The 12,357-nt window shown below is 47.6% G+C and overlaps 1 long non-coding RNA gene across 1 annotated transcript; it reads left to right on the forward strand.

Annotated features, from left to right (window-relative positions):
• Nucleotides 1–2,271: 2,271 nt before the first annotated feature.
• LOC127327852 (uncharacterized) lies at nt 2,272–4,375 on the forward strand. The gene is made up of 3 exons (XR_007868762.1): nt 2,272–2,336; nt 3,808–3,865; nt 4,340–4,375. It is a non-coding gene; the product is annotated as an uncharacterized lncRNA (long non-coding RNA).
• Nucleotides 4,376–12,357: the final 7,982 nt, after the last annotated feature.

Here is a 12,357-nt window from a genome sequence, read left to right on the forward strand (position 1 = left end):
ATCCAAACAGTAGAAGGTCGGCAAAGGGCCGTTGCCTCTCCTTCTCTCTTCTGGCGCCGGCCACGCCGGATACCAGCTACTCCAGGATGACTCCCGCCCTTGCTGCGCCTCCACTGCCACCCGAGTGGAGGGGAGGTATGTGGTGGTTGTGTCACCCGTGACGAGCGCCGCCGCAACGACGCAGGTGCACGGCGGCCGTGAAGCAACGGAAACGCAGCGCCCTTCCTCTTCTCCTTATCCAGCAGAACTGCCTCGGTGCCTCCAGGATCTCCTCTACATGTTCGGAGCCGACCATGACAGGCTCTTGCCCTGGTCCCCAGCGGCTGCTGTCCCAACCTATTCCTCCCGCCTCCGTCTAGCCTGGGTTTTCACCATCAAGTACGTCGACCTCGCTTAGCAGGTGTGTGCTAATTTCTTCCTCTCCGAAAAACATATTTTGTGCATTAGTCGTTCTTAAACGTCCAGCTGATTTAGATATTCTTCAGTATCATAAATCTTTTTTTTTACATGACATCATAAAGCAGTAAACTGTTCCTTATTATAAATTTACAGGTTGAGAATTGCATGGAGATGGGATGCAACGAGGTAGAGCTTGAGCAGGCAAGTACTGAGTCCAGCGGCCATGACGTAGTTAGTTCTGGGTAGATTTTTTTTTTTTAAATAGAAGGCCCTCCGGCCCAGCTTTATATATAAAGCCACACAGGTGAAGTACAACGATACAACGAAACATCCGAAGGAAAGAAAGAAACACAAAACTGGGGTTACCAGCTAACGCTACAAGCACAAGCGAAGCAAAGCTATAGTCTAAACCAAGATACAAGGGCGCCCGAGACTACAGCTAAACATCGTCAGCTCGGCTGGAACTTCAAGCAACGAGCCGCCACTCCATGGAGCCGCACCAAACTGAATTGGTACAAGGACGCCTTGCAGAGGACCACCATCACCAAGGGAGCTGGCTAACGGCGCAAGTGAGCATGCGATCCTCCAGAGTTCAAAGGGGGAAGAACTTCACGACAACGCCTCCAGGAAGGGGAACGGCGCTCACGAGCGTCGCCGTTGTCGGCACAGGGGATCCGTGCCATGCTTTCGCGGAAGTCTTGACCCCACCCTAGGGAAAGCCAAAGGCTTTGCACCTGCCATCAGGACAGCCACCGGCTGTTTAGAACCACCGTTGTCCCCCGGTGCCACGGCACACTCTCCGACAGCCACCCTAGGCACGAGAGAGGCCACGCAAACCGAAAGAACACCATCTATATGAAGCCAGTCACAGCAAGACGCAAGGCATCGCCTAGAGGAATTCCGAGGAGGACCTCGGAGAGAACGCAAGTCAGTAAGGCTGTAGACAGACCCCCAGGGGAGGCAACCAGTGGCAGGACGTGTGTCATGGCCACCCTCCAACAAGGTGAGCGACATCCAAAGACGTCGCCGTGGCCGGCAATGGCCGTAGCCTTGCGGTGCTTTCGCGGACACACCGTCGTGCACACTAGCGTCCCAGCAGGACAAACCTCGCGGACCAACCAGTCCAACAGGCGCAACTCCAAAACGCGTTGTCCCCACGAGCGTCACGAACTGGCCGGGGAACCAAGCAACTTGTGGCGACGAGAATCGCCGCCACTCCGATGAAGCGCCACCCACACAGCCAACGAACCCAGATTCTGTCAAGCGGAGTAACCCGAGAGAACCGTGCAAGATGTCCCTGCCCCCCAGCCAATGGGCATCTGCAGCTAGTACAGGGCTTCGGGACGCGCCGGTCGCCGAAGCAGCCCTAGCGCCGGCCACCAGCACAACTAGCCAGGGAGGAGCCGCACCCAGCAGCTCCAGCCGCATCTGGCTCTCCAACCCGCGAAGGCCCAGATGGGGCCCAGACCTAGGCCCGCCGGCCCAGATCTGGGCCCGCCGCCGCCACCCCTGGCCACGACCGCCCCGGCGTCAAGGTCGCACCAGCACCGGTGGCTGGGCCGCCGTGCCGCGCCGCCACCAAACCGGGATCCGGAGCGCCCGCGCCGGCCGGAGGGGGGGGGGCGTCGACGCCGCTGAAGACCACCCCGCGAGGCCCGCAGCAGCTCGCGCCGCGAGGAGCCACCGCCGCCGGCACCGCGCGGGCTTTGCCCGGCGGCTCGTGCCGGCGGCGGCAGCGGGGAGGGGCGGGGGAGGAGCGCTGAGGCGGGGAGGAGGAGGGGTCGCCCCTGTCGCCGCGGGGGCGACGCGGAGCGACACGGTTTCTCCGATGGATCCCGACGAAACGATTGGAAACACGCCTACCTCGGCCAGTTCTGGGTAGATTGAAGCCACCTCCTCATTAAAGATTCAGATTGGACGAACCAATGTCCTATTAGGTTAGTCTCACGTAAATCCAGCAACTCATTCTTAGGCAAGTAACCCTGTACAATAAGTTGCTCCTTTGTTCTCTATCCTGTTTAGTTCATCACAAATCATCCAATAAATCTGCTTAATCTATTGCATCGATTAAGAAAAAAAAAGCTTTTTTATACATGTTTTCAGCAGTAGTCTTAAATAGATTATCTGTTCCAGGTAGCAGAGGAGAAGCAGCATGGTTGGTCCACATCAGGTTCAGTAGAACCCTGGAGTCTTCATGTTTATAACATTGAGTTGTGCACATTGATTATGACGTGTTTCATTGGGCGCATTAGAATATTTCGTGTATATATGCATGCCAGTTAAATCTACTTCGTTAGACGATACACTATGTTAGGAGCTCCAAAACAATTCCGTGAGCAAAGTTATTACACAGGATTTATAGTCTTTGTCTAAATCTCTCTCTTCTGCTATTTCAGGTTCCACTTTAGTCTTGACTTCTGTTGGTATACATTGATTTGCCTCTCTATATGTTTCTAACTTTGTCAATGTTGCTTCAAAATTTCATAACTGCTTCAGGCAAATCAATGTAGAAATCCATGGTTCTGTTCGACCACATGATGTTATATATGCTTTTTTATACTTGATTATTTTCTTGCTATGCTTGGATAACTGGAGTATTCTTATAGGAAATTCTCCTGACTTTGGTATATGTTTCAGTTGAACCAAAGGTTTAATGTAGCATTGCATTGACGACAAAATATAAAACATATAGCCAGCCATGTTTCATTACAAAATTTGACTGCCTTAATTTAGTCTTAGCTCTGATGGTGTTGGAATAAATTAGCATTATCGGGATCTTACTAATCTGAAACTCTGTAGCCACGTTGAAAAATTATATTTCTGATTTTGTAACATACCCAAAAGAATTACGTTTGGACCAAAATCTATACATTGCTATGAATATTGAACACTCCCTCGAAATTTAATCCCATGTTAATAAGACCAATAGATACTAGCTGTCCATCTTTCATGATCTAAATTGTAAGGTCCAGTTTAAAGTTCAGCTATGGTAATACATGAACTGTTACAGGTTTTTCATCCAGAGAGGTATACCCTATCTGCAATTTTGTTCTTCAGTTTTTTATGACATCCCTATTGCATGAGAGTTGTGGGGATCAAACATTGGCATAAACTTGACAGTGATGAACTGATTAGCTGTTGATAGTGTACCCGTAAAGATGTATTAGATTTGTCAAAATTTAGATGTATATAGACACTAAATAGTACCTTATGGGACCCAAGGAGTACTTTATATGCCTGTGATATGGTAATTCCTGAGAAATGTTGTTAAACTGTAAGAAAAGATCTCAGGAATATAGTATATATTGTACAATGATTATTATACCAAATTTCATCAGACCATTATAATTGTTGCAGGTCCCCATGATACATGTTTATGTAATGTAACATCAAAGTTGGTAATTTCAGGTTCTTCATGCGGGAAGGAAAAGTCAACACGGGAACTAATTTCAAGGATTGGAGTCAGGTATGCATACACGGCCAGGTTCGCAAATAGGTGTCATCTGATTCCATTGAATTGTTCAACTGTTTGGTCATGGTGTTGTAAGTACACCGGATGGAATTTCACAGCGTCTTTGAGTGTGCTCTTGGTACACGAGTTCCATGTTTTTGTACAAGTAATAAAAAATGCAATCGGATGCTGAGTTTATACTTTTTTTTTTTTGCTTGGTCGAGGACATCAAGCGGATGCTGAGGTGCTCAGTGTCCCCCGGTATACTGTGAACCTATTGCCATCTGAATGTGCCGGTTATTAATATAATCGCAGCAGATGATCTAAAAAATGCAATTTTGAACTATATTACCTCTGTCTTTGTTTTTTCAGAGAAATATGAAATGTATAGCACACAAGTTATAGATGCTATTATACCATGTCTCAGAATCAGTAAGACTTGAAACCTTTTGTTACTTTTTTATAATAACTACAATTTGTTCCATGCAGGCTGAGGTCACCATATGGAGTTATGTACTGCGGATTGAATGTGCAACATAGCTGAAGGCCTGAAGCTCTTCTCAATGAAAGAGCAGGTCCATATGATGGCTCTGCTTCAAGGAATCAGTTTTTTGGTGCAACTAAAACTGTGCCGAAAGTTAGTATAGTCTTAGGAGTTAACCAGGTATTGTGATTAGTTTGGACTATTAAGTAGTGATTCTTTGTGGACGTTTGCTGACAAAACATGTGCAAGTCTGTTCAGGCACTGGATTTCTGTGATTCTCTGTGGAAGATAGCTGATAAAAACAATGTTTTTTTATTAGGAAAAAGCTTGAAGAACTACCACGGTTTGGTTCTCTCTAATGTACGTGTGACGAAAATGAGCCAGCACCTATCCACCAATTTGAATTTCAAGGTGGCACTTTATAAAAACGAAAAATAAAACTAAACGTGTTATCATCTACAGGGCCACCACATCTACCATGTGGTGTCACAACATAATGCAGGCAGCGAGGCGAAGCTCCCCTATCCACCTAGTGTAAATATATGGACTATCCTCTCCCTTCTCTGAGGTTTAATACAAATAGGTTAGGATAAACAAAATTGGAATAGTCAAGGTTTGATAAAAAAAACTAATGTGAATGTCCTTGACATGAATTTAATGTTATAGTTGAAAATGTACCATTTGGATCATGGTAGAAATATTGATTGAGTGAAAAGGAAATGGAAAAGATAAGTGTAGAATAGTTTCTCAATTCTTTATATTCTATGGTTTGTAGTTGAATAGACATTCATGTGTTGTTGTAAGGAATACCATATTGAGATCTTTTATAAGATTTGGTATTTAATCCTCACTTAAGGTGTTGTGATTGTAAAGCCAATCCTATTTGATCTAATCCATAGATCGAATCATCTCTACCCAAAACAAGGTTTTAGCGAAGATCACAGTGAAGTTTATAGCGCTTAACTTGATGATCTACCTCAATTCCACCAAGTCAAGTGAAACTTCAGTTACCGTGATAAGTTTTATTTGAAAGCGCGAAAATTCCCCGGATTTTCTATGCATGAATGCAATGCACACATTTCTATTATCTCTTTTTGTAGCCTCTAAACCTGGGATATTACAGACGCACTGCGGATAAGTTATGTACCAAGGCGCAGGTGGGACCCTCTTACTAGTCGTGTGTTGTGACTTGACACACGCTAGCAATAATGCGCTACTAGTCGCGTGTTAGTTTTTCGCACGCTTCTACAAAGAACAGCCATGTGCGCTAGCAGCTGCGCGATGCCATTAGTCGAGTCCTTGTAGCCTTTTCCCTACTAGTTTTCAGTAGGGTCATGCTATAGGGACGGTAGCCTGTTGTAAATGGGGCACGGGCCAACTTTGCCGAGTTGTTTGGTAGGTTGAATTGCATCATTTACTACCAAAGTTTCACTTTATTTGGTTGCCTACAAAAAAACTAGTTGTGGCGAGTCACAGCACTTGTACTTGGTTGCTATTTCAGGGACATACATGTGGTATCTTCTCACCACGTTTCAAATACGTCGAGATTATCGTCACACAACGCATACACAAGAATCACAGTAAGCAATAGAGCATAATACACATCACATAAACATCTAACATACTACTTACCAGCTTAATTCTAGCGTAGTTGAGCCTAATCACACTAGTACAAACTCGCTACTTAGAGTTAGTCCGTCGAGCCGGTTTCTCCCACGTTTTAAAAAAACCACCTCTTCTTAATGACCCTAGATGGCTAAGAATATTCGACAACCTCTAAGACTCTTAGAGCCGATGCGGAACCTCCGCCGCTTTAAAAATTGTCGACCCAGAGTAGGTCGTGAAAGGAAACGGGCTCAAAGATATCCCTTAGGCGGTTATGGATTACAACCACCTCTAAGAGTAGCTCTACTAACATGACCGTGATTAGGAACCGTCGCTTTGAGGAAAATATGAAAATAGGCACACCCTCTAGTTTGAGTGACGATGGTACGGTAACCATCGACAGTTCTTCCTCTGGGTTTTCTCTGAATTTCTCTAATCATTCGTACATTCTTCATACGTTGAAGTAGAATGTGCTTCTACATCTCGTTCTTTGTAGGGTTTTTTCAGTTCGTGTTTGTTCTTATTTTGCTCTCATTCTTTTGATTCGACGTTTTTCTTGTATTTCAGTAATGGAGATCTATCATGCCTGCAACTAGCAATAGGTGAACTGTCACCGGTCAAAGAGGAAGGTAGATTAGTTCTACATTGTCATGAACCACGCAGGCTTCGACAACTTTGTGGTGAGTAATTTTTTTAGACAGTAGGCTCGAGACGATCCCGGTTTTAAATTAATGAATCCATACACCGGCAAAGTACAAATAGAGTTCACACAACACCACACCGGATGTCCGATCAACATACGCATAAGATAATCCACACAAACACGCCGAGGTGCGGCGCCCCAATGCCAACACCACGCGGTACACAGAGACAGACAGACAGAGGTACACATGCATAAGGTACTACAACTAGCTAGGATACATGCAGGTGAGGGAACGAGGTCACTCCGGACGGTCCCTGATCTTGGCATGGCCAATCCCCACCTCCAGGGCCTCCCAATCTTGTCTTCTAGCCACTGGCTTCCACACCTATAGGTACATCAATAATTTATATAAACCATTAGCCGTTTGGGATGGGAACACCCCTGCGATTGTAGACTTATGCCTAATGTTGCACAATGCTCAGCGCAAGGCCATGCAACATATGGTGAGAATAATGCGCTTGGGTTGCCCGGTCGATGCCCCGAGCCACCTATAGACGTATGCGGAAAAAGAGGGATTCTAAGAACAGGCGAGCAATTCCCTAACCGCACTCCACAAAAACTTAGCAAGCGGGCACCGGAAGAAGATGTGCGCGGTATCCTCGAACTCATCGCACAACGCACATCTGCCGTTCGATGGGCCGTGGTGGCGCTGGATGTTATCATTGGGACGGAAGCCGTTTCCGAACCGACCGCCACATGAAGATCCTGAGCTTCATGGTACCGCAGTCTTCCAGATTTCACTGAAGTGTTTCCTAGTTGTTCCCTAACACATTTTCCTATACAAGGATTTGACCGAGAACTTTTCAGAGGGTTCCAAAGCTCAGGAGAGTTTGTCTTGCCTCTCGGATAAACGTACCTCAGCCACTACCGACAGCAAGGAGGCCAACTCATTTCTTTCGCGGGACCCCATTCCCCTTCTCAGCGGGATCAGCCACTCAGCGGAGGACATGTATTCAGCCATCGTGGCATGCGGATCCGCTGCGATATCAAACAGAATAGTGAACCTGTCTTGCAGGTTCCCCGACCCCTGCCACCAATCCAACCAGAAACGAGTCGACCTCCCGTTCCGGACCTGGTGTTTTGCCCCCAAAGCAAACATCGATTTAATCTTTTGCAGGGAATTCCAGAATTGTGACCCAGGATGGTGTGAGTCAATCAACAGAACCTTGGTCCGAAGATATTTGTTCTAGATAATCTCAGCCCATAACCCCTACTCCCCAGCATAGAGCATCTAGATCCATTTCGCCATAAGACAAACACTACTAGGAAAAGGCCTATAGCCGCAAACATTATTGTCGGCGCACCAAAAAAGGTGCCCACCGGTGCTAAATACTACTGGCGCACCATAATCCGGGTGCACCGGTGATGACCCAATACCGCCGGCGCACAAAAAGTTTAGAGCGCCGGGAATAAGGGTGAACCAGGTTCCAAGGCTTTTCAGTTTTCAAAAAAATAAAAGAAATGATAGAAAATTCAAAAAAATAAAATCCTTTGAAATGGCCATGTATTATGTTATCTAGTTTTAATAAAAAAAATTAAAAATGAATTTTGAAATATTATGCAAAATGGCGTCATTTTCGGTAAAACGGGATTTGTGGTTGCATATGACCTTCGACCTCCGATGAATTTTTTTTTATATCAAAATCTATCTACGCAAAATTTCCTATCCGAATTCACCAAAATTTGGATTCATCAAATTCAAAACAGAAACGGGACTTTATTCAGGTTTTCGATTTTGATGAAAAAAATACAAAAATTACCCCTGGCGCACTACCATACTAGGTGTGGCGGCGGTAATCTTAGGTATATAAGTTGAAACAGGGGTCCTCCTCTTCCTCATTTCCCCCCTCTTCTCCTCTTCTCCTCTCCTCCTCTTCCTCTCTTCCTCTTTCTACTCTTCATCTTCCCATTCCTGTTCCTACTCTTTTCTCCTCTTCCTCACCTCCTCATCTCCTCTTCCTCTAACGCCGCCTCCTCCCTCTTGGCCTCAAGCTCCGACGGTCACGCCACCTCGAGCTCCTCCTCGGCCTCGAGCTTCGACGACCACGCCACATGGAGCTCCTCCTCAACCTCGAGATCCGATGTGGCTGCAGCCACGCTGACAACCACGCTGCCAACACGCTGCCTCGAGCTCCGGTGACCACGCCGCATGGAGCTCCTCCTCAACCTCGAGCTCCGACGAGGCTGTAGCCACGCCAACAACCACGCTGCCAACACGCTGCCTCGAGCTCCGACGAGGCCTCAAGATCTAGATCTGTGCAAAAATGAACTATGACTTGATTGCTTTCATGTCTTGAACATAGGGGGCTGCTTGTAAAAGTGCCCCCGTGAGGCTTTTTTTTTGTTTCCTAGAAAACTTACTGCCAGCGCACTAGATATGTGCGCAGGAGATAACTCGTGTTACCGCCGGCACACTAGCTGGTGCGCCGGCAGTAGCCCGTTATCACCGGCCCGTTCCCACCAGCGGGCGCTGGTGCACCGGCAATAGCCAAATTTGGTGCGCCGGCAATAGACGTTTTCCTAGTAGTGAAATGTTCATGATCTTCGTGTCAATAATCCCCAATACCCCCAAGGATCTAGGTTTGCCCATTGCATCCGACCTAACCCAGTGGTATTTGCGCTTAGGACCATTGGCTTCCCAAAAGAACCTAGTCCTAATCCTCCTTAGCACTAAGTGGATACCATCGCCCAGCAGGTACGCACCCATTGCATGGAGAGGTAAGTTAGAGAGGCAGTCGTTGATCAGTGTCAGCCTGGCTGCTGACAACATAAGTTTCCCCATCCAGGGGTTGGCTCTCTTACCCATCTTGACGGTTAGCGGACCCCAATCCACCGCTGCCACAACCCGGTCACTAATGGGAATACCCAAATAAGTGAAAGGGAGTGAACCGAGATTGCACTTAAGCATATTCGCAATCCTGCTCTTGTGGAAGTTAATGCAAAGGCCTACCATGTTCCCGAAACATAGGAGCATGAATTTAAGGTTTGCAATGCCGAGGTCATCCGGTTGGATCATGATGATTGTGTCATCCGCATATTGGAGGTGCGAAATGACCCCCTCCACCAGATGCGGGATCACCCCGGAGATATGCCCAACCCTCCTAGCCGCCTCAAGAATAGCGGTGAAGGCCTCAGCAGCAAAGTCAAATAGCAGCGGTGAGAGAGGGTCTCCCTGACGCAATCCCCGACCATTCCGGAAGTAATTTCCAACCTCCATGTTGATAGCAATGGCAGTCTGGCCTCCCCGAGACTAGACTCATCGTCCGATGGACCCAACCCGGGTGAAAGCCCCCCCCCCCCCCCCCGAGAAGGACTTCTCGCAAGTACTTCCAGTTCACGTGGTCGTAAGCCTTTTGAAAGTCTAGTTTAAGAAAAACTCCCCTAAGTTTCTTTGACTTTGTCTCATGAATGATCTCCTAAAGAGCGACAATCCCTTCATGGATGTATCTACCCTTAATGAACGCAGACTGAGTATGGATAATCGTCCTATGGGCAACCGGAGAAAGATGGATAACATAGGCCTTAGCGATGAATTTAAAGATTACATTAATCAAAGCAATAGGATGAAACCGATGGATGTCATCTGCGCCCTAAACCTTGGGATCAAAGTAAGGGTCCCAATGTTCAGCCTCATCATATCCACGTGCCCCAATGCAAAGCCATTCAGAATGGCCATAATACAAGGTTTGACCAAAGACTAGAACTTCTTGAAGAAGATTACCGAAAGCCCATTTGGGCCCGGGGTTGTGTCTACCTTCATGCTGGCGAGAACCTTACCTAGTTCCTCCTCCGTGAATGCCAGCATGAGCCCTTCGTTGCCCTCCTTTGAGACCTGCCCCCGTTGGTCCCAAAGGTAATGTAAAAGGGAGAAAGCCATATCCTCCCATAAGGTTACGGTAGAAGGAATATATGTGTTCCTGCAAGGCCCTCGTCTCCAAAATGACAGTCTCGCAATCGCACATTTGCACCTGCGGCCATTCGACATAGCGTGGAAAAATGCCGCGTTAGAATCCCCTTTAAGAAGCCAGTTCTGTCGACTCCGCTGTCTCCAGTACTCCTCCTCCTCCACCTTAGCAAGGTGGGTCAGACGGCCCTCCAGGTGGTAGTGCAACGCCCACCCTTCGCCATCAAGACCAAAAGAATCAGCCCGTTGGTCCAGGGACTGGATCTGCAACAGGATATGCTCCTTGAGGTCTCTATACTCCTTACCCAGATTGGCTTCCCATCCTTTCAGCAATTGACGAAGGCTATCGAAATCAATTGCCAAGTATCAATCGGGTCCAGGGAATCTGCGGCCCTTCCCAGCAGTTCACCCCATTTGGATGAGACCAAGTCCGCGAACTCTGTCTCTCCAGCCAGCTCTTCTCGAAGAAGAACCGCGGGCTACGCCTCCTAGCCTCCTCCCCAGAGGCAAGGATCAGAGGCGCATGATCCGATCCTATAATAGTCTAGGCAATCAGCGAACAAAGGGGAAACAACGCTTCCCACTCCGGGGAGACAAAACCCGATCAAGGACACACCTGACTGGGTTAAGGTGAGTAATTTTACCATAATCAGTGCCCCAAGTTTCACTAGTATGTGCGATTTAGGTCTTATTTATTCCTGTGACTTAGCTTAACCTAGCTAGGCTTATGACCGACTCAGTGGATGACGCACGCCGACAATAAAAAAATACTACTCCCCTTTTCAACCACCGTTGTGAGGTTTCCGAAGCTGGGTAACTCGTGTCACCCCGTTCAGGTGACTCCTCGCCCTATGGCTCACCATCTCTCTCTCCTCCGCGAGGCACCCCTCACCGGAGTATCGTCGATTACGCAACACATCGTCATGGCAGACCAACACTTTCATGCAAGACCTAATATCTGGGAATCAACTCCAAGCTCATGCCCGTCGATGCACACCAGCCGACCGAGGGCAGGGAACCAGCAGCAACGGTACTGACAGCCTAGGGGAGAGACCGCACCTCGTGATCACCATGGCTGGAGGGTAGGGGAACCAGCGGCGGCGATACCGGCGGCCGAGGGGAGAGAGAACTCCTCCTAACCGCCTTCAGTTTGATCGTTTCAATGTTTCAAGGCGGAGTAGCAGCAATATATTCTCCTCTTTTTAACTAGGAGGCTGCAGCAACCAGTACGAGCAGCTGTTCTCCGGTGAGTATTTTGGTCAGACGATCATGCCCCGTGTTAGCTGTTTCTATTCAGTGTCAAGACTCAAGACCAGACATTCGGTCCCAAATCTCTCACCATGCACGGCAGTGCCAGCTACTCCCATCACAAAAATTCGGCACACATCGATCGGGCGGTGTTGACTGGAGCATCCATGTGAGATCTGCAGCGTTTGGTGTGCAATATCCATTGGGAAAGCAAAGCTAAAGTTCGACTTTGGGGTTGGACGTGACACGCCTACCGGGCCAAGAGAATCTCATGTGGCAATTGGCATCTCTGGTACGTCCTGTCTGTGGTTGGGCCATGGTTAGGTGGTAACAGTGCAGCACTGCCACTTAGATTATCTCATCTCTTGATTAATCGGCTCACCAGCTTCCGATTTGGTTGTAAGAGTTAGGCGCTCCATGCATGCTTGCTTCGCTGGGTTCAGACACAGGTATTCAGTCCATTTCATAATTCAGTCACTTCATATTTTTCTTCATATATATTCTCTCCGTCCATAAAATGATGTCGGAGATTTGTCTAGATTCAGACGTATCTATACGCTCAA

The sequence above is a fragment of the Lolium perenne genome, chromosome 1 (assembly GCF_019359855.2).
Source record: "Lolium perenne isolate Kyuss_39 chromosome 1, Kyuss_2.0, whole genome shotgun sequence".
Taxonomy (NCBI): domain Eukaryota; kingdom Viridiplantae; phylum Streptophyta; class Magnoliopsida; order Poales; family Poaceae; genus Lolium; species Lolium perenne.